The sequence below is a fragment of the Amyelois transitella genome, chromosome 20 (assembly GCF_032362555.1).
Source record: "Amyelois transitella isolate CPQ chromosome 20, ilAmyTran1.1, whole genome shotgun sequence".
Classification (NCBI taxonomy): domain Eukaryota; kingdom Metazoa; phylum Arthropoda; class Insecta; order Lepidoptera; family Pyralidae; genus Amyelois; species Amyelois transitella.
In genome coordinates this window covers 9,413,264-9,439,234 of record NC_083523.1, presented here as the reverse complement: position 1 = coordinate 9,439,234, position 25,971 = coordinate 9,413,264, and the positions used below count along the sequence as shown (strand labels likewise).

Below are 25,971 nucleotides of genomic sequence, written 5' to 3'. Positions count from 1 at the left end.
TATAACGGTCAAAAATAGGACAGCGCCATCTATGGAGGGCTTCCGTGGACATTGTAAGGTATGACATGTAGCTCTGAAATATTGCAATGTTTGGTTTACTATTAAGAATATAATTAGTTCAATAAAGTATGTCAAAATTGTCTAAGTACAAAAATAAGGTAATGTAGCATTTCGAAAAAAAAATTAGTGTAAACGTAGTCGTTGTTATTCTGAAGCGTAATCCAAATCTGCGCCAGTTTAATCATAACCGATTAGTTTTTGGGTTTATTTTTACACACAAAACACAAAAGCCAAGAAAACACACCTTTTAAATTTACAATATTATTAGGTACGGATTACATCATAAAGGTACCAAAAAAACGCAAACACAAACTTAATAGTGACTATTATTTAATATTTATTCCCACATTAAGTAAAAGCTACCTCGTGTCAAATTAACGGTCTATTGAAGGCAATAAAATGTACTTCCTATTATTAAATAGTAAGTTTGGTATTTGTATAGATGTTGTTACAATGCCCCCCTCAAACAACGGGTCCATTGTGCGTCTTATGTTCGGATATCGTGAATAAGTAGCCGGTGGGGAATAGTGACGTGCTCATATCGATATCGATTATTTTCAAATGAATTATTATAAACTTTCGTTTGGTTTCATTGTATGAAAATTTTCACAATTTGTCTATGTGAAACAAAGAAGTTTAGTTAGTGACGTGGAAATGAAGCTATTTTTATTGCTTACTAAGCTAATTTCTTTACTTACCACGTTTTTATTCATTACGGTGAAGTCAAAGATAAAGTTTTTTCAATGCCAAATCAGCGTGAAACTTCAAGTAAATAATGTGCATTATATTTCACTATCTTTATAGAAAATAAAATAAGTAACGTACAATTGTTTTTCATAAAAGCATTAATGCTCAACTTCTGAAGTCAATTTTTCAAAATTATGATATGATATCCATCTTATTTAATAAGCATGATGTGGGTTACCTACATTTAGTATCGACAATGTCCCGTCCCTAATCATCGAGGACTCTCAGAAATCGTTATCCAATTGATGGCTACTCGCATCGTAACCGCCTCTGTCCACTACGTGATCTGACTACTGTGTCGGCTAGATACACTGCGTCGTACAAAACAAGCTTCTAAATACGAATCATTATAAAACAATTCGAAAAAATCATTGTGCCAACACCATGGTCCTCCTTCTGACTAGTACTAGGCAATAGCAATGTATGCTTTTATAAATATATATAATTACGTCTTCTTATCTTACGAGTCAAACAGAGCCAGTAGTCTCGATAAAGCTTAGTGATGGAATTGCGATTCGAAGTATCTACAAAAATGCATACAATTACTTTACTAAGACCTAGTGATTTGGACTGCCTTTTGAATTGTCAGTCAAACAGTCAGGTAGTAATCTATTTTATATAATTTTCGAATAAAATATTAAAACCCAAGGAAAGCCAATTATTTAGTTCACTTATTTTATACAAAACTCACAAAATACTGACTTCCGTAAACTTAGACACATCGCAAATCTGTCGACAGTCGATATTTCTTTTAGTGCAAACTAAATTACACCTTATGTCGACGCAATTAGATGTGTTTATTCAGGCCGTCACCCTGTCTGCGAACGTATAAATAATGGTTAATTTTACTACTGATACGAAATTTATCTTTTTACGTAGTGGTCACGTCACTATTATTAGCGTACTTTGTATAGTTTTTACATTAACTCTGAAAAACAAATGAAAAAGGTTAACGAAATACTATTAAAAAAACAAAAAACTAAACATTGATGAAAAGTGAATAATTGGCAATTCATAAAACCTACTTAATTTACAAATACTGATATGAAACTGATTACAAAATGTAAACAGTATCTACCAGACGTGGTCTCTGAGTCGGTTCGAGACTGCTGGATCTGTTTACTTCGTAAAGGATAACAATGTATGTAATAAAAAAGGAGTCATTGAGATAACTAGATTGTCAGAACAAAATAAAAATAAAGAAGACTCAGCTTATAAAACTTCAAACAGGACTGAAAGAACAAGAAGCGCTTATAAATCAGTTAAAGATGTAATTGTGCAATGTTTAACTGATATCAAAGAGTTGTTGATATATGTATGTGGCTGCAAATCGGACAAGGTCAGGATATCCGTCTAAAAATACCCGGTACTAGATGTTTCGCATCACGGATACTGCTAAATCTTAGTTTTTGTGTTTGTGGTTTCAGTTTACATTAATTTTCAAATCAATGATGTTTTTAAGTCGCCTATAGGCAGTCGATACAGATCAGATACTTAAATTATATTTGACTGACCTATGTAAATTAAGTGATCGAAATTAGTTGTGATTTTTCTCATTGCACCTATGTTCAATTATAATCTTAATTTAGTTTGAATGTTATAGAGTGCTTACATTTTTTGCCCATTCAAGTTTCTTTTAAAAATTTAACATATAAATATTACTTAAAAGTCGTATCTGTTATACTAAAAGTCTAAATCAATTTGTATCAGTTCTATTAAGATCAGCTGTGGCATATTTAATTTAAATTTATATTCCGATGCCAACTAGGATATCTTTTTGTAATTTGAATGATAGTTAACTGTTATACCCAAACATAATTAAATTAGGCGTCTCGTAAGCGTATATGGCAATAAAGAAGAAAATATATAATAATTTCTTCAACCGTTTATAAAGAACAACTGTAATTTACTACGTACACTATACAATATAGGTACATTTTTTTATTAACAATACGTAGATTTTAGTTTTCTGTTACCAGAAATCATGACCTGTAAACTAACAAAAAAGTCATAAATAGTATATCATATTTACGACTTTAATAGTAAGTAGACTGCAAAGTTACGTTGTTTATATATTTTACATAAAATACATACACGTACATACATACGTGTACGACACACGTGGATCAAATTATCAGAACTACGTAGTTGTACTTAAAATTAAAAGTAAGACTGCTTGACGGAAAATCTAATCCGGATATTTCGATGTTGGCGTGTGGATCAAAGGGAGCAGAGTTTCCTAAAACCCCGTTATTCTTAGATGAGATGTCAGAAGGCCTTCATAGATATGACTATTGCATTAATATTTCTTTGATTTAAATTTATTATCTGAAATAGTTTCCTTGAAATTTTTCTTTGACAATTCAAACAGAAAACCGTGACAATTCATTTTAGAAAACGTAAACACATTTTTTTATGCACGAAACGAAATTCGGTTATCCATAATGTTTTTTTTGATAAATATCTTAATTTATCAATCAATCTTCATCTCTCTCTCATCTCTTCACATTCTCAATTCTTCATTAAAAATTAAGTTTCGCTTTTATCAGTATCATAATATACAATATCACTTGTACGAGCTTCAACGAAATTCCTTTTTTCCTTCCTCATTTTAAAGTAACACACCGTAAGATTCTGTTGAAATCATAAAATTAATATAATACGCAATATATTTAAACACGGTTTCATACGAACCGGCGCGGTTCGCCCGTTTATATATAGTCCCGAGGCGAGGAACAAACAACGCACGCCGTAATGTTTACGCACAGATTTGGGTATTACACAGTCAATTTGGTTATTGAGATGTTCGGCTTTCGGTACTGATTGTGATTATAATATAGTATATTCAGCGACAGCACTAATGAAAACGAACCTAGAAAAAACCGTTTAAAACAGTCAGCTAAGGTTTGTTAAAAAGAAAAAATACTAATATTTTTTTTTTACATAGTCTTACTTCTTACGATAATTAATACATAAAAGCATTTGTGCATTTACGAAATTAAAAAGGAACAGCTACCATTTTAATTATTTAGCTTTTAGGCCAGGCTGTAAAAACATCGGTTAATGATTTGAGGCAATTTCAAAACGAAAATCAAGAATTTTCATTATTAGCCTTCAGGCCAGATTGTCAAATTCAGCGCTCATTTATTTGGGACTACTTCAAAAGATTTATGTAAGAGAAAAAGAATCACAGTTGCCCCAGCCAGAACAAAAAATCCAGATTATGCAAAAATTAGCCGTAAATCGAGTGAAATGCATTCTTAAATATGTTGGTATTAGTTGCCGCGACAAAATCTATATTTCAAACCACAGATAATAAAGCAATCTTAAATGAAATTTGCATCTGTTACAATTGCTCTGGTTATGGCGAAAGTGTGACAGTTTGATACCTTGGGATGTTTTACAACATTTTGTGACATATTATGGCGTTATAGCGCTTAATATGCTAAGTCACATAAACTATAATATAATAAAGGACATTGAATGATAAACCTTTTGACATTATACCACTTTAGAGCAAAAATATTTGAATGTGAATTGTGGACAGCAAAAAAAATGTATCACACTTGTCCCGGTTGACCTTATAAAATATACTATAAGCAAGTTTGACTAGTTTATAGTTTATTAATACAAACCATTATAAAACACCCAATTAAGGTTACAAAAAAATGTTTATTAATCCAATGTAGACGCCACATAAAACTCAATTTAACTCGGTCTCTCTTCCTCCATATAAATGATGGATGCTTCGCGCTTCGCCAGAAATAAACAGAGCTGCATCAGAGGAATCTGGTGTAACCGTAGCTGTAGAGTAAAGGATTACACGCCTCACTGTTCCGGGGCATACATACATATAATCACAAATTTATCCCTTTACATATGATCACAATATTATCTACCTTTGCGGAGCCGAGGCAGATAGCTTAGGTACTAGAATTTATAGGTATAAACTTTCCTCAGAAAACCCTATTTCTAAAATTTCAAACAGGAACAAAATTCGTTCACATCTTTCCGTGATTTGTAAATACATACAGAAAATAGGGGGACTTTATATAATAATGTAGACAGAGTCAAATGTCTTGAAAATACTGAAAGGCCATGTTCAGCTGTTTGGCTTAATGATGGAATTGAGATTCAAAAAGAGACTGGTTGCTAGCCCATCGTCTAAAAGAAGAATCCCAAGCTTATATAAAAGTTTTGCCTTAATTGACTTTTACAATTTGCACATAAAAAGAGGACACCAACACCCTGTTGTTTTTGGGATGCGTTGACCCGACATTGAAATGCCTTGACATCCTCTAATCGTCTTTAACGAGATCTAGAAAAAGACTTGCAGTTCTATAGAACTTTGCACTTTACCACACTACTACAACCAGAGCCTCTTTCTATCCCTTTAAAAACTAACTACACACATCAAAGCATTCCACACCGACCGACACTATGCGATAACTCACCGTAACATTAATGTGGACCAGTTCAAATAAAGCCGATCAAAGGATACCCAAAGGTGTTCCTTTGATACACGAATAATATGTATCGGTACGTTTGTAGTGGAAGTTTAAAACCGACTTCACTTAACGCCGCAAAAAAAATCAAGGGTTATTTATATTAAATTTAAGTTGCCGTGTGGTTCCCGGCACCAATACAAAAAAGAATAGGACCACTCCATCTCTTTCCCATGGAAGTCGTTAAAGGCGACTACGGGATAAGCTTACAAACTTGGGATTCTTTTTTAGGCGATGGGTTAGCAACCTGACACTATTTGAATATCAATTCTATCATTAAGCTAAATAGCTGAACGTGGCCGTTCAGTCTTTTCAGTCAGACTGTTGGCTCTGTCTACCCCGCAAGGGATATAGACGTGACCATATGTATGTATGTAAGTATTTATGTTAAACTCACTGCGCTATGTCTTAGGCCCCGGATTCGAATCCTATTCAGGGCATGATGGATGAGAAATCGTTTTCTGATTGGCCTGGGTCTTCCACGTTTATCAATTTATTATAGTACTAGAGGCCGCCCGCGACTTCGTCCGCATGGAAACCATATCAATCCCGCGAACTCCGGGATAAAAAGTAGCCTATTTATATGTTATTCTGGGTCTTCAGCTACCTACATACCAAATTTCATCGTAATCGGTTCAGTAGTTTTTGCGTGAAAGAGTAACAAACATCCATACTGACATACAAACTTTCGCATTAATAATATTAGTAGGATATTATATGCATATCAATATCCCCACCTCGGCCTTCCATTGACTTTTTTCAAAGTTAGGTTTGTATATTAGTTTGAATACCAACCGATGCTCTCACGACGAGGGGAAAACATCGTGAGAAAACCTTTATATTCAGGCCACATACTTCAGCCAAAATTCGTTTCTCATCATCACCCTGGATTTGAATCCGGGAACGGGAATGCCAGGAACCACACGGCACAAGTACTAACACGGCACAAAACAATTGCCGTAAATCTGAAATCGCCAAGTAGATCAGATCACTCGTAAAGAATGTAAAGTGATCCGAATTGGGTCAGATTCATCACGAGAAATAGGTGGAGGTTATTTAGAACTGTTGTGGCAATATTGTTTAGATTAAACGTTTTCTTTTTGCCGTGTGGTTCCCGGTATTATATATAAATATATTTGGGGTCAGTCGTCCATCATAGCATCCCGCAAACTTCTCATTGTAAACAAACTAGCCCCAATTTCGCTAATATTCTGCAGATTCTGATGATGTATAAGCCCCGTTTCGTTTACATTATTATTGATCGAAATGGTATTACCTATCTGTGTTCAAAATTAATATTTCCTCTCGTGGCTTCTTCAACATTGTATTGATTACTAGTTGCGCTTCGGGGTTTTACTCCTGTGGGATTTTCGGGATTAAAAAGTACTGTTATTCCAAGTTAAATGCTATTCGTGTATTAATTACATTAAAATCCTTCTAGCAAATTTTGCGATATGTACAAACATACATATAATCACACAACAGTCTTGAAAAGACTAATTTGCCTCGTTCAGCTGTTTGGCTTAATTATAGAATTGAGATTCAAATAGTGACAGGTTGCTAGCCCATCGCCTTAAAAAAGAATCCCAAGTTTGTAAGCCTATCCCTTAGTCGCCTTTTACGACATCCATGGGAAAGAGCTGGAGTGGTCCTATTCTTTTTTGTATTGGTGCCGGGAACCGCACGGCATATATACAATTTCGTAAATCGTAAAAAATAAAAGTGCTCGCCTACGCCTAGTATATTTATAACTGTAGGTATATATGTATTTTACTTTAAGATCATACATCTTCCAGTACACGTGTTAGATTTCACGTAATCTTCACACGTAACCCATAATTCGCGTTCACAATACAAAAGACCATCATATTTTATAACAAACATCCCTTCGGGTCATTGACAAATCAATCTCGTACCGAGTTAGTAAGTTAACGCGTTAAATATTTTTCGAACAAAAAGACCATTCTGAGAAACGTGAGCGCCGTTTAAATGATACGTGACGGGTCCGAGATCGGGACGATATAATTTACATTAATACTACGATACTTGAAATATTTACAGATGTTTGAGCTGAAAACGGACTCAAATGTGTGTGTGTGACATGTGAAATTACTATTTTCACCGTCTGTATACATATATGCGCTACCTCGGAAAGTTGTAAACGGGTTTTGTTACTGTTTCAAATGTTGGAAAAGGGTTTTCTAAGGTTTAACTGAACCGTGTGTGTCGTACATTAGGATACTTAGGTCTTTTATAAATTATGGAACTTGACCAAAGCAATTACTGGTTCAATCTGCAGGTATTTTATTCCAACTTGTTATCCAAAATTAAATTAAACCATCTTACTAACTTGTAAACAAAGTTCTAATAAGCCGTGTTTATGAGAGAGGATTTTTAAGGATACAATTTTCGGAAGACAAGAGCTCCAAGCTCGTAAAATTAGTATTTCTCTCATAATACCGTTCTTTTCAATACAAAGTAGTAATAAAATAATATTATACCAACAAAAATAGCACAACTGCTAAGTTCAAGACTGTCTCTTTTAAACACAGAAAAGCAAAACCTAATAATACGAATGAATTTTTATTATTTGGTGTCTCGTATAGAACTCGGACGGTGTAAACGCGCTTTATTTTAATTTCCGTCGCAGGCGCAGTCGGAATGACAATCGCCACGAGATAGCATCTCACGATCACGACACCACCTCTAGTATTAGCAGCACCACTTGGTAACATGTATGTATGTATGTTTCATATATTTTATATAAAGTACCTACTTACAAAAAATTTTATATACTTACTTATGTACGTTAGAAAATTCTTTATTTTCCTTTTAATCCTACTAATATTATAAATGCGAAAGTTTGTGAGTATGTCACAATGACAGTATGGATGTTCGTTACTCTTTCAACACAAAAACTACTGAACCGATTACAATGAAATTTGATATGTAGGTAGCTGAAGACCCAGAATAACATATAGGGTATTTATCCCGGAGTTCCCGCGGGATTGATAGGGATGCGGACGAAGTCGCGAGCGGCTTCTAGTAAATTATATTTAAAGAAATATGATGGTTGACATGACATTTATAGTTTTGTATTGCATTCTATGTTCAAAGTAAAATAGTTAGTTTATTTCATCAATACTTTAAAAAAAAATTATTAATATATTTCAAGTTAAAATTTTGGTCTTTATTTTACATTATATTTCTTTCTTCCATTCGTATTCATGTTCCCAGAAAGCTGTTACCGTTACCAGTATGTCAAGTCAATTCTTGCAACTGAACGGTTTGACATGGCGACATGTATCGGTGTTATTTCGAACGTGATCGACGTTGTTTTTAAAAGCTTTTATTAAACAATCAAATTTAAGAATTCCGTGAATTTAACCTGCATTCCATTTGAGCTAACAAAGAATTTAAAGGTACCTACTGATATATGACTGAGTGACTAGATCTATATACATAAAATCACGCCTCTTTCCCGGAGGGGTAGGCAGAGACTACATCATTCCACTTCCCACGATCTCTGCATACATCCTTCGCTTCGTCCACATTCAAACTCTCTTCATGCAAGCTCGGCGGTTTCGGATACTCTTGACCTGAACCCTTTGCCAAATAGTGACAGCCACCTGTCACTATTTGAATCTCAATTCAACCAGTAAGCCTAACAGCTGAACGTGGCCTGTAAGTCTTTCAAGACTGCTCTGTCTACCCCGCAAAGGATATAGACGTGATTATATGAATGTATTATATATAATCTATATGTGTATCCTTTTAAAGAATTCAGACTTAGAAGTAAGCTTATAACAGTAAACTTACAACTGAAAGCACTAATTTAAAAAAATATTTTCCCCTTGAGCTACTCCAAGCAAGATGGCATATTTATATAAAAAAGTAAGCCGTACAATCCCTTGTATTAAAACAAAATATATTGTGATGATCCTTCACAGATAAACAAACATGAGAAACATATAGATCTACAAGCTATAAATAACGGTATGACACCAAATGTCTCAGCGATGCATCATGTGAATTTTTATGCGGCATTACTATTCGGATCACTGGAAATAATGCGAATTTGATCAATACTTTGAAATAAACGGAGTGCTTTGTCTGTTTGCAGTTTTAAAGGATTTATTACTTTAGGTTTTGGTTTCAAATTAAAATTTTGGATTCTTATGAAGAACTTCTTTGCTATCATGTCTCTTTTATAAATAGATCGTGACAAATAAGTTTATTATTTCAGCTTCATCATTTCATTTGTATTTCATTTAAATATTATTTTCTTGTCATGGTTTCAATTTAATTAATCCACTTTTCTTCATTTACTAAATGACTTAAATCAAAGTTTTATCAGTTTATTTATATTAGAGGTTGGGATCTTAAATTAAATTTACTAATCTAATAAAAAATGTATAGCAAAAACAAACTATTAAAGTCATAAGTTTTTGATAATAATTAGAGATGGAGATGGTCGAGATTAATCTATTTCGACCAAGTTAATTAGTAAAGTACAAAAATTCATCACAGACATTTCTCAGGAAAAAATAAGAATTTTCCGTTCCATGATGGAACTATTGATAATAATTTATATCACTAGTTTGACTTCCAAAAGGTTTATTGTCCACCATTTAATGTCCAAAAGGTTTTCTTTACAGCCTCGTCTATCCAAGCACAGGATAATTAACAGTTAATTAATAATGTAACACAGTAACGGTATGCGAGCGGCGTAGTCATTACTATGTGCGGCGCGGGCGCAGCATTGCCAAGTTCGTGTCGACACCTTGACTAGATAACGTCAGTGGTGTGGAAGAATTTTATTGTTCCGCCATTTGGGTCACCTAGTGACAACTTTTATTGTATTTTGTCTTTCTTTAAAGAGATACAACTGGAGTTTTAAAAACTGATTACTACAAACAGATTAAAGGTTCCATCCCAACTAACATTATAATAGAGACAACAAACAAATAAAGAGAGTTTATTTGTTTGTTTGTTGTCTTTTCACACGTTATATCTACTGAACTTTTGCGTATATATAATTAAGAGTCTGGTTCTTCAGGGAGAAAAAGGGTAGTAAGTCCAGGTAAAAACAACAGTTCCTGAATTCTGTCAATGTGGCTTTCCAGTGTTTTCGGGACTAATTGATATGCCCGTCGCAAAAGAGATAAAGACGTAATATAAATTTGTAACTGACAAACTTAAAAAAGGAAATGCTGATATGAAATTTTTGCGAATTAGGTACCTATGAATTAAGATAAACTAAAATTTTATCAAAACTTTTTATCATATTCATATCCTCTTAATCAGAAGTACCAGTCAAATGGAAGACATACATGTGGTGTTCATTTCTACTAAAACCCTTTTTGTCCAAGTCTTGCCTATGTAATAATTTATGATTTCTAAAGACAGTATGGCTTAACGTCTAACTCATTAGTCTATAAATAAATCCGGGATACAAGAAACTGCTTTACTTGTGTACTTACTTAGTATTGCCAAGTTTTTCGATAAAGGACTCACTGTTGTGATTGCTACAGAAATGAGTGGAGCAGCCATTAATTTAAGAGTTGATGATTCAACCACATCAAAGGAATCCACTATATATAAGTTCGAAAGTCTATTATAAGGCTAACTTCTTTATAACTAAAAGATATAATTTTAAATGAAAAAAAAAGACAGAAAGAATATTCTCTATAGTTGGATACATTTGGTACATAGTTAGAATTTGACATGTTCCTTATTAAAACTGCATTTTTTCTAGAAAATCTTGTTTCAAAATATACTACAAAAGGTGAACTGCATCGCAATAGAAATGCATATGCTATTGCACTAATTCTTTTTCTAGACATAGCTTTATTTTATTAAGTACCAATGAATTAAGAAGTGAAATCTAAAAACTTTAATAATAAATAACCATAATAGCAACTCCATACTTTCCCTATTCCAAGACGGAGACAGCAAGAACACACAGAGCAATGAAGTGGCCGATTGTGCCCAAACACTTATGTCAGACGAGCGTAATGCGGCCCCGAACTAGGGTCGGGTCGGTCGGGTCAATTGCTCTACACACTAATACAATAATGTGTTTATGGAAATGCGTTGGTCTTAATTCTAACACAAGCGGTTTTTGTTGAAAATATGTGGCTGGAGTAATTAAGTTAGCAGTTAACCTTAAAAAAGTTTCCGAAGTTCTAATTAAGCTTAAAGCGCTTTCCCATGATAACGACGTGCAAATATTTCGTGCAATGCTTAGTTTTAATGTTTTGTTTAATTCAAATTTGTCGAGGCGTTCGGAGAGATTTCAATTTAAAATTCCCAATGCTTTTAGAGTACCCCAGGGACGTCCCCTCAGACCACTCAAAATTATTTTGACCAGAAAGACATTAACCATCCCCCATCTTCACTTGAGCCATAAACCACACACTAACTAGAGTCAAGACCAGCCAGAGTCAATGACTTAAGACAGGCGGAAGTTCGATAATATTCCACTAGCCACCACGAATATAGATGATTGACTGCAATAAGACGTTGCTACTGTCTCTTTCCTACTTCTTAATATTAACATCGATAAGAGAGGGACGGAAGGGGACCCAATAAATGCACTTCACGTTCACGGAAGGATGATGCCGCCTTAGAAATATTAATCGGACGCCGAATGGGGAGGTAGGTTTTGTTACATAAATGTGAATCTACATATATTATCTATAAATTCCCTTGAATGTTTGGTATATGTATAAGTATTTATTTGTTATATACGATTGATAACAGTAAACAAAATAGATGTTCATTAGGCACTAAAAGTCATTCAGGTATTGTAAAATTACCTAATTTGAAGATTAGTGATGCACAACAAAGTTAAAATAAAGAAGAGTAGAATAATAACATGACAAGTTATTAATTTAAAAAAAGGTTTGATTACAATGCGTATTAAAAAAATAAAAAACATAAATGAGCGCTTTTCGTAAAAAAAAATATATCAATCACAAAGTATCCCGTGTAAAATTATGAGTCATCAATAAATCGTCCAGATAATTGTAACGAGTTACTGCAACTATTGGCCTCGTCTACGACGTTAAGGGTGAAAAGTTGATATCTAAATAGCAATATTACAGTCATTCAAGGGAAAGGCTAACTTCGGATTGTTTTTTAGGCGATGAGCTAACAACGTCACTTTCTGAATCTCAATTCCATCATCAAGCCATATTATAGGTACTTATCAAGACTGTTGGCTATATCTACCAAGTAAGGGAAGACGTGATAATATGTATATATTTATGTAACTTTGCAGTCATAAAGTTACAAGCAAGCACCGTGTAAAAAGATAAATAATACCAATAAATCTAAAATACAATGCGCAACATGCAATAAAGTAGACACACCGACAACATTTGCAAGCAAATTGAATAAAAATTGCCTCTTAAAAGATATTCGTATTGAAATATGTTTAACATCCTTATGTACCGCGCGACTTGCCTGGAAATTGTTATCAATGGGAGGATTTATAACGCTATTGCATTATTATTTTCTGACATAAAAAGAAAACAATTTACTGCCATCCTCTAGCAAAATTAAAGACATGTGCGAGTATGTTTTTATCCGATCGAGAGTCTTAATTAATCATGATTAATTTCTAACATACAATTTCAAACTTGATCAATTTAAAAAATACTTAATATCATGCCTCCGGCAGGCAAAAATACTGTTTTCACGATCCTTGCATACTTCTTTCGCTTCATTCACATTCATTTTCTTTTTTAATGCAAGCTCGTCAGTTTAGGGTACTCTTGACCTGACCTTTTGCCAGCATTATTAGCTAGAGTTTTGTGAGTTCGCTCCGAATCAGAAAGTCCTTATGAGAATGATGAAGTGCTAGTATCGCTTGTTGGCAAGTAAGTTGTTTTTAAGTCAATTGCAACTATCGAAACGAAAAGTCACAGATATAGTAAATAAAATTAGTACGGCTTGCTATGTCCTTCGCAGTCTAAGAGAGGAGGTGAATATCCAACACCTTAAGTTGGTCTATTATGCTCTGGTCGAATCGAAGCTTAGATACAGCATTTTGTTTTGGGGAAAAAGCTACGAGTACAATATGGTCAAAGCATTTGTTATTCAGAAAAGAGCAATTAGAACAATGGTCCGTATTTCTCAACAAACGTCATGTAGACCATTTTTTAAGGAACTCCAAATACTAACAGTTCCTGGTCTGTACATTCTTGTTTTACTGACTCATCTAGCCAAACACATATGCAGGTATGAAAACCAAGAACAGCGGATTAAGAGAGAAGCAACTAGAAGGAAGGATTTAGCGTCAGTGCCTGTCGCTACCCTGAAAGTTGTGGCTCACAGTTCCTATTATAAATCAATAATATTTTTCAATAAATTGCCTATAGAATTAAAGAATGACATTTACAAACCTGACTTCAAAACCAAACTCAAAGCATTTTTATTAGAAAAGTGCTACTATTCCACCGACGAATTTTTGACCAGAGTGTAATTGTTTTTATGATGTACATTTTGATTATTATTATTTATTTTTTTTTATTTGACATTTGAACTTAAAAATTTTAGGACATGGAATCTTGTAATAATATTTATATATATTTTTAATAAAATGTTCCTATATTATATTTAGAACATGTTTAGAATTAGAATTTTAGAAAATATTAGTGTAATTAATGTAACATTTCAATACAATGTACATTGTTCAGAAATAAATGAAATGAAATGAAATGATAATAAAGAGCGAAATAGTCTAAGCCATATTTTACTTAAGAACGATTAAAGCTGATAGTTCTAAAGTTCTTTTATAAATAACCGTCAATCTCGAAACTAGTCAAGTATCCTAGTCAAATCTCTTCAGTAAGACAATACGAACGCTTGTCGACAACATTAATTGAAATTTATTGCGTATCATCCTCGGAACGGAACGAAAAATGAGACTTGCCGCCAAATCTGTCTCAACAGATTTCCAACCGTATCTTTAAGACGTTAGGGCACATTTTCTTAGATTGAAACTTTGACAGTTACGTTCCGTTTCGTGTAGTAGTGTTAATATTTATTGTGATTGGACAATCGAAGATAATACTCTTGCAGCGTGATTGAGACCGTTTGTTCCATTCAAATTCATTCAATTATGGCGTGCTGTCGTTTTTGGCGCGACATTAGTTCGTTATGTTGACAAATTGAATAAGCCCTATCAAAATTAACGGAATTGGTTAAACTGTTCAATCATAATAAATTATTGTAAACGGTCCAACATTTGATGCCTGTATTTGAATTAATAATATTCAGTATATAAATAAAGGGTAAAGGGTCAGGTCAAGAGTACCCGAAACCGCCGAGCTTGCATGAAGAGAGTTATGAATGTGGATGAAGCGAAGGAAGTATGCAGAGATCGTGGCAAGTGGAAAGAGGTGGTATCCGCGTACCCCTCCGGGAAAGAGGCGTGATTTTATGTATGTATGTATATTCAGTATCATACCGCAGCGAATTTCTCTTGTCTAAGTAATCATAAGCCTAATTGCTAACCGTTGCTCGTACGGTGAGGAAACGCGCATTCAGCTAACTATCTGTGTTACCATAATCTAATATAAGTTAAATTCTGCTTAAAAAGAATCGCAGGACAAATGAATAAAAATCTGACTTGCCCACTCAAAGATTCGTGGTTACAAACAGCCTCTTCTATAGAGAGGTGGAGACGCAACCGAGACTATTAAAAAAAGAATAGGTCCACTCCATCTCGTTCCCATTGAAGTCGTAAAAGGCGACTAAGGGAAAGGCTTATAAACTTGGCATTCTTCTTTTAGGCGATGAGCTAGCAACCTGACACTATTTGAATATCAATTCTATCATTAAATCAAACAGCTGAACGTGGCATATCAGTCTTTTGAAGACTGTTGGCCCTGTCTACCCTGGAAGGGATATAGACGGTATTATATGTATGTATAAACCGGGACACTTCTAACACCAGGAGAATGATGAATACCTACAGACTTATAACAGTATAAAAGTGGATGGAACTGAACAAATCTCCACTTAAGAGGTTAAACGAGACATCATTAGGAATGTTTTAAGGACATTATACCGTTCACGAGGTCGTGACTGGATGTCATTGATAACACTCGAGCAGTAGACAAACAAACATACATACTTTTTTTACTATTGTTATATAAGTTCCGGTTCTAGTTATTATCTTTAGAGTTAGACCGAATTTCACTTAATTTTAATTTAAGGATTGCTCTTAGTGTTATTAGACCGAAAATTCCCATTTTTTCGTTTGTTCAATTTTGGAGAAACCATACAAATGTGGAAAACTCCCAAAGTTACAGATTCCTCATAACGCCTAAATGAAAATCCTAAATGCATTAACGTCTATAATTAAATTAACTAAATATTGAGTTCATACATGTAATCTCGTGTTTATCCCTTGTGGGGTAGACAGAGCCAACAGTTTAGGGAAGACTATCAACGATTAGTTGTATGGTTTAATGATAGGATAGTATATCGCCAACAAGAAGAATCCCAAGTTTATAAGCCTATCCCTTAGTCGCCTTTTACGACATCCATGGGAACGGGATGGAGTGGTCCTGTTCTTTTTGCATTAGTGCCGGGAACCACACGACACCGCTCTTAGCTTCGCCAATCATTACGCTATTATTGATGATCTATTGAAGATCAATTACCAATGATCGTGATCACTAACGGCTCATACTGATATCTTACCTGACGCAGCAATGCCTTAATGTGTGTCGTCAACGCTGACAGCTCCAGAACTAATTGCTGCCGTAACGGTTCTCAACGGTAACAGGGTTACAGACAGTTTTGTTTCTATTATTATATATTCAAATTCAAATTCTAAAATTTTTCAAATTCTAAAATTTTTCAAATTTTAAAATTTTTCATTTTCTAAAATTTTTCATTTTCTAAAATTTTTCAAATTCTTAAATTTTTCATTTCCTAAAATTTTTCAAATTCTAAAATTTTATCCATAATTATGGGATACTTCATATCACTTAATAATCGTCATGTCTTTTGTTTCACAACATTGGTTGACGTCAAATAAATTAATTGAAACTAAGTTTACTGCTGCTTAAAAAGCGTCAATGCAGAAGATGCGGTAACAAACTGCACTGCAGCATTTTTTTTCAACAACGTCATCTTCACAACTATCTAAACTAAGAATAGAAATGTGGACGAGAAAATACATTGTACAAACTGATTAATTGACATATATGTTATTTTCATAATATTATAAAATCCTTTTTCCTAATTCACAGACTCTACTAAACAAATGACTACAGTTTAATATTTGTAGTATTGTTCCAACGTACTTAGGTCCTAAACTCCATACCCGTTGAGTTGAGACTGTCCTTTAAAAATATATATTTGAAGATAAACATATTCAAATCCCATCAAATTCCCATCTTGTAAAACTGTCAATTTTTATACACACATACAACATTTTAATCAGATCTTTATACCATACGGGGTAGACAGACCCAACAGTCTTAAGAGACTATAATCTTAATTCCATCATTAAGCCGTGCAGCTGAACGTGGCTTTTTGATCTCTATACTGGTAATTCTTATAGCTTTGCAAATCATAACGCAAACACCATATAAATTATAATTCCCTCTGCCAAGAATCGAACCCGGAACACGTCTCAAAATAGCCATTTAGCCATGCTCCCATGTCCGCTTGCAATAAAAACTATTACCATACAGCCAAGACATACAAATTACATGTATTATATCATTTGGACATTAATATTCAAGGAAATTCGATGAACTTTCAATGTGTCAGGATGTAAGTATGTTATGGGCATGTATTGTATATGTGTTATAATAGGAAGACATTTATTATGCCTGCAAATATTTCTCCTAATTTTGAACCGACTTAAATAAAGGTGGAGGTTCTCAATTCCACCGTTTTTTTTTCTATTGTTGTCAAAAAGGAAAAGGTATGCTTATTGAAAAAGAAATCCCTCACGACTAAGAACTTGGATTAAATTTAGAAGTAAATGTTGTTAAAATAACTTTGAAATGTAAAAACATTGAACAAATTTCAAAGATTACTTACACCCTAACCTCTTCTGCTATCTAAAATAACTAAGCATATTAAAAAAAGGTAAATAAAAAATAAAATATTTTGAATTCCGAATGTTGTTTACAAAATATCTGTTGCTTTACAGACAAATAATCCATTTCATAGCAATTAAGAAAACTAATGACGCCTTAAAAAAGTGACAAAATTTATGAAACTCACACAAACTAAAATAAACTTTCAATAAGGTAACCAATTTATGAATACATTTATCTAACCCCTGTCAATAGCAATTGCGATCTTATCGCGATGGAAATAAGGTTTACGGTTAAATTCGATCTAATTTTAAAGGAGTAAATTGTATTTGGAAAGGGCGTTGAGACTGGCCGCATAGAGCAGTCTTAAAATAGTTTCAGTGACAATGAAACGAGAAATAAATGAGAATTCGAACTTGGAATGCGAATGCTTGGCTTGGCGCAGCAACAAAATAGAAAGTTTAAAAATAAAAATTGCCGCCTTTTTTTCCGAAAAACGAAAAAGTTGTATTCTATTTTTAAAAGTTATGTGCAATGGTGTAAACTTATTTATTTATTACAAAACAAAAACTCGTCAAAATCAAAATATTTTACACCAAATACCTATCTTTATTTAAATAAGGAAATAAGAATAAAAATAACTTGAATCACAGGTAAATGTAATTTAGGCTAAGATAAGGATTAGCCGTTACAAGGCCATTAGGTAGGTAGGTACTATAATGTTCACTTTCTAATCAATCTTTACACTTTATGGTAGAAATTTCAACATTATTTCCTACCAAATATAATAAACATTATAAAGTATGGAGTGTCGTATCTGACCATATGGACAGATATATTGGTGAAGTTATGGTTATTGAATCTTTACCTACCAATATCTGATTTTATCTATGAAAATTATATGAAAGAGATATAATTTATAGGAACTAACAAGACAGTTGAAATAAATATAATAACTAAATTAAAGTGTTGTTCAAATTGTTCGAAATTTTAATTTGTTTGGAAATAAGAACTTATTTGTAAACACGAGACAATAAAACATCCATTAATATAAAACAATGATACAGTAGTTAATAAGAATTTCAATTCTATCATTGATCCAAACAGCTAAACGTGGCCTATAAGTCTTTTCAAGACTGTTCGCTCGGTCTACCTCGCATGGGATATAGACGTGATTATATGCATGTATGTAAACAGTATAGTTTATAAGAAAACTGAACTATGAACTCATATACAAACAGTATGACACATAAATGTTAGTAACTGCAAATTGATGGTCGAAAACCCGATATTCATCAATTATCACCCACACTTTCCCCGAAACCGTATCTATTTTTGTCTGCTCCTTCCAGAAATCGGCCATAAAGCTCATAAAAAAGGCGAAAAACTTTTATTGATAGTAAAATGATGGAAATAGTATATTGTATAGGATGGAGTTGCGGTTTGGCAGAATACACTCGCAAATTTACTAAATATACTTACTTATATATATTTGTGTGGAGTCTTTACAAGAGTTTAGGTTGTAGGCAGCAAATAAATCACTCCACTCACGGAAATGTTTATAAAGTTAATTTAACAGATGGCAACAGTGAATAGCAGAAAAGAAATGTAAGATCACAGCACATATACATACAAATAGAATACAAAAGTTCGGGAGATAAGCTATAGAACCACTCCATATCTTTCCCATGGATGAATAAATACATAGGTACGGGACAAATTACACAGATTGAGTTAGCCTCGAAGCAAGTTCGAGACTTGTGTTACGAGATACTAACACAACGATACTGTAATATAATAAATACTTATATAAATAAACATCCAAGAAACAGGCCAATTGAAAAAAAATCTCTTCTCATCATACCCAGGCGGGGATTCGAACCCGGGACCTCCGGTGTCACAGACAAGCGAACTAACCTACTACCGCTGCGCAGAGGCCGTCACATATGACAGAGACAGAAAGGATGTCGTAATAGACTAAGGGATAGGGCTTATATAAGCCACAAACACATACTACTACAACCTTTCTCAGGCATAATATAAAAAAAAAGATTTACCAAATCAATATGTTTAGTAAATATAGGTTACCTATATGTGTATCTTTATATGATTTCCAGCACTTTCGAACAAAACCACTCCATATCTTTCCCATGGATGTCGTAAAAGACTAAGGGATACGGCTTATAAAACAAACACATGCAACAAAGTTTCGCAGTCATAATATTTAAATAATTTACCAAACCAAGGGTTGTATCAATTATAGTTAATCATACTTCTGTGTAATAGGTATTGATGTCATTGTCATGATTGAGATAATCCTAATGGCTTAAAGTATTAGAACACGTATCCACTGTTATGATAAGTGTTTATTGACGTTCTTACATACAAACATACATATAATCACGTCTATATCCCTCGCGGGGTAGACAGAGCCAACAGTCTTGAAGAGACTGAATGGCCACGTTCAGCTATTTGGCTTAATGATAGAATTGAGATTCAAATAGTGACAGGTTGCTAGCCCATCGCCTAAAAAAGAATCCCAATCCCAATCCCAGTAAGCCTATCCCTTAGTCGCCTTTCACGACATCCATGGGAACGAGCCGGAGTGTTCTTATTCTTTTTTGTATTGGTGCTGGGAACCACACGGCACTGATGGCATTAACGTTCTTACTATAGACTAAATTATACTTGTTTGAATTATATATTTTTCGCTTGGTTCAGAATAATTTCGAATGAGAAGTAACAGTTACTTAAATTACGAGTAATAAGCAAGACAAGGAATCTTTTGATTTCGGAGTTCACAACTCGTATATTAGTGTACAACATTGTCAATGATCAAAGATATTTTAATGAGGTCACGCGGTGCATAAAGCGATCACGGATTTCCGACACGGCAAGGAAAACGTTTTAACCCAATTTTTTGTTTTGATTTCTTTAATACTCATTTTCTAATAGTATTCATGTATAAAATTCATGCAGTATGGTTCCCCGCGCTTTAGAATAGAACCACTACGTATCTTTCCCATGGATGTCGTAGAAGGCGACTAAGGGAAAGGCTCATAAACTTGGGATTCTTCTTTAAGACGATGGGCTAGCAACCTGTCACTCTTCGAATCTCCATTCCACCATCAAGCCATACAGGTCAACGTGGCCTTTCAGTCATTTCAAGACTGTTGGCTCTGTCTTCCCCGCAGGGCATATAGACAACATTCTCATTACATAAACATACATATACCTAGTCAAATATGTATGTTTATTTAATGAGAATGTTTAAAATGTTTAAAATTCTTTAGTATTCTTTTCATTAGTGCGTATTCGTGCTAAGTGCTTCTCAGGTCCTGAATTAAAGTCCTCAACAAGGTATTGGGAATAATAAAAAAATGTGTGACAGATGATTTTGTAAGTGGGACAAAAAATGTTAATTAATAAAACTAACTTTCACCTGCAGCTTTACCTACACGCGCTTTTTTAGCACCACCTACAAAAGAATACAGAAATCCCATGGGAACTATTGTTTTTACAGGAATGAAAGGTATGTCTTCCTATTCCTTTTCCCCATGTTCTTCTCCAGACTCTTAATTGGATAAACGCAAAATTTCAAGAAGATTGGTTCTGAAGATAACGCGTTAAGATACAACAAACAAACAAATAAACTCACTTTCCCATTTTAGTTGGATTACCACCATGGTTTTCGGTAATCCATTCTAAATTTCGATTAATATTTCATCTTAATAGTGTAATAACACTACACTCACAGACACATTTGGCTGGCAGATTTCTTGGGAAATCAAATTCAGTGTGGGATTCTATACGAGTATTACATAAAAAAATTCAGAAAGTATTTCAGTAGCTCATACATTAAATTAATCCATCTCTCCCAAGTACTAACCAAATAGGCGTCAACAAAAAGAGTTAATCCGCAAAAAAAACTGTCCTCCAGCAACGTATGTTCGTCTGTCTGTCACCACGTATATCTGCCACCTCGTAAATCATCATGGCTTGCTAATTACAACATGTTTTTACTACTACTGTTTACAAATGTGGGCAGTTGTTGACAGCGAACTAAATTAGGGGCGCTCGCGTGGCGAATATTTACTCATGTAGACGGAAAATTATAGGCCAAGTGTAAGGTCTTCGGACATATATGTATGTAAAGTGTGCCAAATTTACATACATACATACATATGGTCACGTCTATATCCCTTGCGGGGAAAACAGAGCCCACAGTCTTGAAAAGACTGAATGGCCACGTTCAGCTATTTGGCTTAATAATAGAATTGAGATTCAAATAGTGACAGGTTGCTAGCCCATCGCTTAAATAAGAATCCCAGGTTTGTAAACCTATCCCTTAGTCGCCTTTAACGAAATCCATGGGAAAGAGATTGAATGGTCTTATTCTTTTTTGTATACATACATACATACATACATATCGTCACGTCTATTTCCCTTGCGGGGTAGACAGAGCCAACAATCTTGAAAAGACTGAATGGCCACGTTCAGCTATTTGGCTTAATGATAGAATTGAGATTCAAATAGTGACAGGTTGCTAGCCCATCGCCTTAAAAAGGATCCCAAGTTTGTAAGCCTATCCCTAAGTCGCCTTTTACGACATCCATGAGAAAGAGATGGAGTGGTCCTATTCTTTTTTGTATTGGTGCCGGGAACCACACGGCACAAACAGCAAACTTGTTACAAACATACAAATGTTTGTAATAAGTTTGCTGTATTTTCTTTTTACATTGAATGACAGACAAAAAATTAAAAAAGGATTTGTGAGCTTTGTTTATTCATTTCTAAATGTCCCTGTATCCCTACATACATACATACATATTTTCACGTCCATACATCTTGCGGGGAAGACAGAACTAACAGTCAGAAAAGACTGTTATACCACATTCAGCGGTTGTTTGGCTTAATGAGAGAATTGAGACACAAAATAATGACAGATTGCTAGTCCGTCGCCTAAAAGAAAAATCCTAAGTTTAAGAGCCTATTCCTTAGTTGCTTTTACGACATCCATGGGATAGATATGTAATGGTCCTATGCTTTAATCCATTTCAGTCAAAAATACTTACCAAATTCACAAACAAAATATTACTGTCATATAGAGAGAGAATAAAAAACTAACCAATGCACTCTTCAACCAAACATCTTAATTTGCAAAGATGTCCAACTCAAAAATTACTAAATACTCGAATCTCATTCACCCTTACACCGGAATTCGACAAGACACAAGCCCAACAATTTGGACAGATGTACCAGCGGAACATCTTCATCGGTCCCTTTATTTTTTGCCACCTCGCGCTTTACCACGTGGCATGCACAAGGTACTATTGTTCTGAGGGCATGGAGACGCTATTATTTTTATTATAATCGTCTGTTATTTAAAAAGTATTAAAGGATTGTAAATGTATGGAATGGGAATTACCTACTAGTCATCCTGTGACCACGTTAATTCCCGTTAGCATTAATTTACGAGCAATAAAGACTTAAAGTAATAATAATAAAAAAATAACAACATTACATCAACTTCTCCAAAGGTCCTCTACGTACATACATATGGTCGTCTACATCCCTTGCGGGGTAGACAGAGCCAACAGTCTTGAAAAGACTGAATGGCCACGTTCAGCTATTTGGCTTAATGATAGAATTGAGATTGACAAATAGTGACAGGTTGCTAAGCCCATCGCCTAAAAAGAATCCCAAGTTTGTAAGCCTATCCCTTAGTCGCCTTTTACGACGTCCATGGTAAAGAGATGGAGTGGTCCTATTCTTTTTTCTATTAGTAGGAACAACACGGCACAGATCTTTATTGACGCTCAATATAACTATTCCAAGCGGACGAAGTCGCGGTCACAGCTAGTGCAATTGATATAGTCTTTAACAAACAAAAATCATTTTTGAAACAGCACAAAACAGAATTTCTTAAATAAAAACAAATGCGTCTCCACAGACGCGTGTGCTATTAACAAAAACATATTGTTTGCCACGTGTTGCGCGTTATGCCGCGTGAATGCTAAAAGGGACCTGGGTTCGAGTCCCGGCAAGGAGCGAACCTTGGCCCGCCCATTTAGAGGAGATTCTTACGTGATGATACCTACTTGGCAATCTTTGTAATATTGGTTGCCAATGCCTTGATTACATAAGGAAACCTTTGTAAAATATATCTTCTTATGATGATTTCATAATACGTACCTATAAGATACTATTTTTCCGAAAACGTTTTTGGTTGACTGGATGAAATCCCATTGGGAATAAGTCCGTCATTGTACATATTGTTCTAAATCCAATAACTGTTTTATAATTTGTAATATTTATTATTATGTACAATAAAGAGTTTACTAACAAACAAACGTTTTGGAACAAAATATCGCATATAACCACCATAGTTATTGATAATATAATTCTACTAATATTATAAATGCGATAGCTTGAATGCCAGTATGGATGTTTGTTACTCTTTCACGCAAATACTATTGAACCGATTACCATGAAATTTGGTATGTAGGTAGCTGAAGACCCAGAATAACATATAGGCTACTTTTTATCCCGGAGTTTCCGCGGGATTGATAGGGTTTCCATGCGGACGAAGTCGCGGGCGGCCTATTGTTTTGTAATATATTTTAATTAACTTTGGTTTTTGAAATGCATCATAAGCCGCCCAGTTGAACATGGCCTTTCAGTCATTTCAAGACTATTTTCTCTGTCTACCCCACGAGGGACATACGTGACTAAATGTATGGTATGTTTATATTTTATGGCTCATAAACTTTGGATACTTCTTTTAGCCAATAGGCTTGAGACCTATCACTATCAATCTCAATTCCATCACTATCCAATCGATCTATTATTGTTTCCGTCTACCCCGTAAGAGATAAAGACGTAAAACATGTTGGATGTGAGAGTTGCCTACAAAATCAATATTCAAAACTTTTGTTAAATTTTATGGGCCATTTCAATATCACTTAATAAATGTGATATCTTTTGGTTTTAAAACATTGGTAGACGTGCAATAAATTACTTTAAACTAAGTTTACTGCCACTTCCAAAGCGTCAGTGCAGAAGGAGCGGTAACAAACTGCACTGCAGCATTTTCTTCAGTTGAATATATTCCCTTCTTCTCTCTTCATCTCTTTTATCCACATTCATTCATTCATTCAAACCACTAAACAGCTGTACACCCTGGTTTAATCTTCTGCTAATGGGTGTAGTTATCAAAATTAAGCTAATTTATTTATTTTTATCAATAAAATTTTAATATAATTTCTTGTAAAATTATCTTTATTACTTGTTGAATAAAACTTTTTAATTTCTTCAAAGTAATAACAAAAAATTATAGAACAAATAATTAACTTCTTATTTATTTCTTATGATAAGCGTAAATTAATTATATTTAAAAACGCCGCTTATTATAAGACATCAACATAGAAGCGTTAATGAAGACATCACGTCAAAAATAAGAAATCTCCCGCCGTTTCCCAACCATATTGTTTCAGTTTCGAGTATTCGCCAAAAACAATACTAGGAAAACTGAGTCACAACATCAATATGATACTAATTACACGTAAATCTATTTTTAATCGTTCAAAATCCACTCACCAGTATCAGAAAGTATAATAAATCCAGGTAGAACGAAAAAAATGTCACAATGTTCGCGTTAATCACTGGGAAATCTTTAACACTTTTCATTCACTTCACTACGGCTTGCATTCGCAACCCGCTGAAATATAAAATCGTACGGTGCGTGCGCACGCGACGAGCTTGGCAGCAATACTGAAAAGAAGGAGCTTTTCAGCCGGCGCGAGCGCCGATCCGGCGTTTCGCGCCATATGCACAGAGTTACCGCCGTCTCTTTCCCGCGTGTACCCGTACCGTGTTTTGTCTCGTTCTAGCGCAATGTCCGGCGTGGAAATACTGAAAACTTGCGCAAGCGCGGTGCAGTATGATTTATTTCTTATTTGATTAATGCTTTTTCTGTTTTCGCTACACTATTTATGTTTCTTAGTAGCTAAGGGCTGGTTTATTTTGAATATCTGTGTCGAATTAGCTTAGTGATTTATTTCGCGAGAAATTTTATACATCATTAATATTTTTATGCCTATCTTCACGTACCTAATTATTTGTCAAGATGCCTTCTTAACTAATTCCAGAAGTCCGTTTTTAACTTCAAAGTTTCTATAAATTATTTATATAAAACTGCCTCGTAATTGGAGAAGCTACTATTTTATATTTATATTTCAATATTCTTTTACAGCAATGTTTTTCTTAAGTAAAATAGATACTTACGAGTATATACTTTGTGATAAATTTATTTTGATATTTAAACAATAAAACTGGACTTTGGCTGACTTACATATCAACACATAGCCCAAACCGCTGGCTCCAGTCTTGAGATTTGAAATTTATTTATTTAAATAATTTCATAATTACAAACTAAAACTACTTAAAAAAAGGAGATTACAAATTAATATCAAATCTAGAAATTGTACATTCTGTGCATAGCGTCAACCTGAAATTTTTATAATGATTTATGTTTAGCTGTAATAAAATAAAAAGGTTTGTACGTTTGTTAGTCTTTCACGCCA

The 25,971-nt window shown here is 34.1% G+C and overlaps 1 protein-coding gene across 2 annotated transcripts in view; it reads right to left on the bottom strand.

Moving 5' to 3' along the window:
- LOC106138981 (fibroblast growth factor receptor 1) overlaps positions 1–25,143 on the bottom strand; it is an 80,948-nt gene extending 55,805 nt beyond the window's left edge. For both annotated transcript variants that reach the window (XM_013340308.2, XM_013340307.2), the window contains exon 1: positions 24,986–25,143. The gene's annotated coding sequence lies outside the window, so the exon portion shown is untranslated. The remainder of the gene's footprint in view (positions 1–24,985) is intronic.
- Between the last annotated feature and the right edge of the window lie 828 nt (positions 25,144–25,971).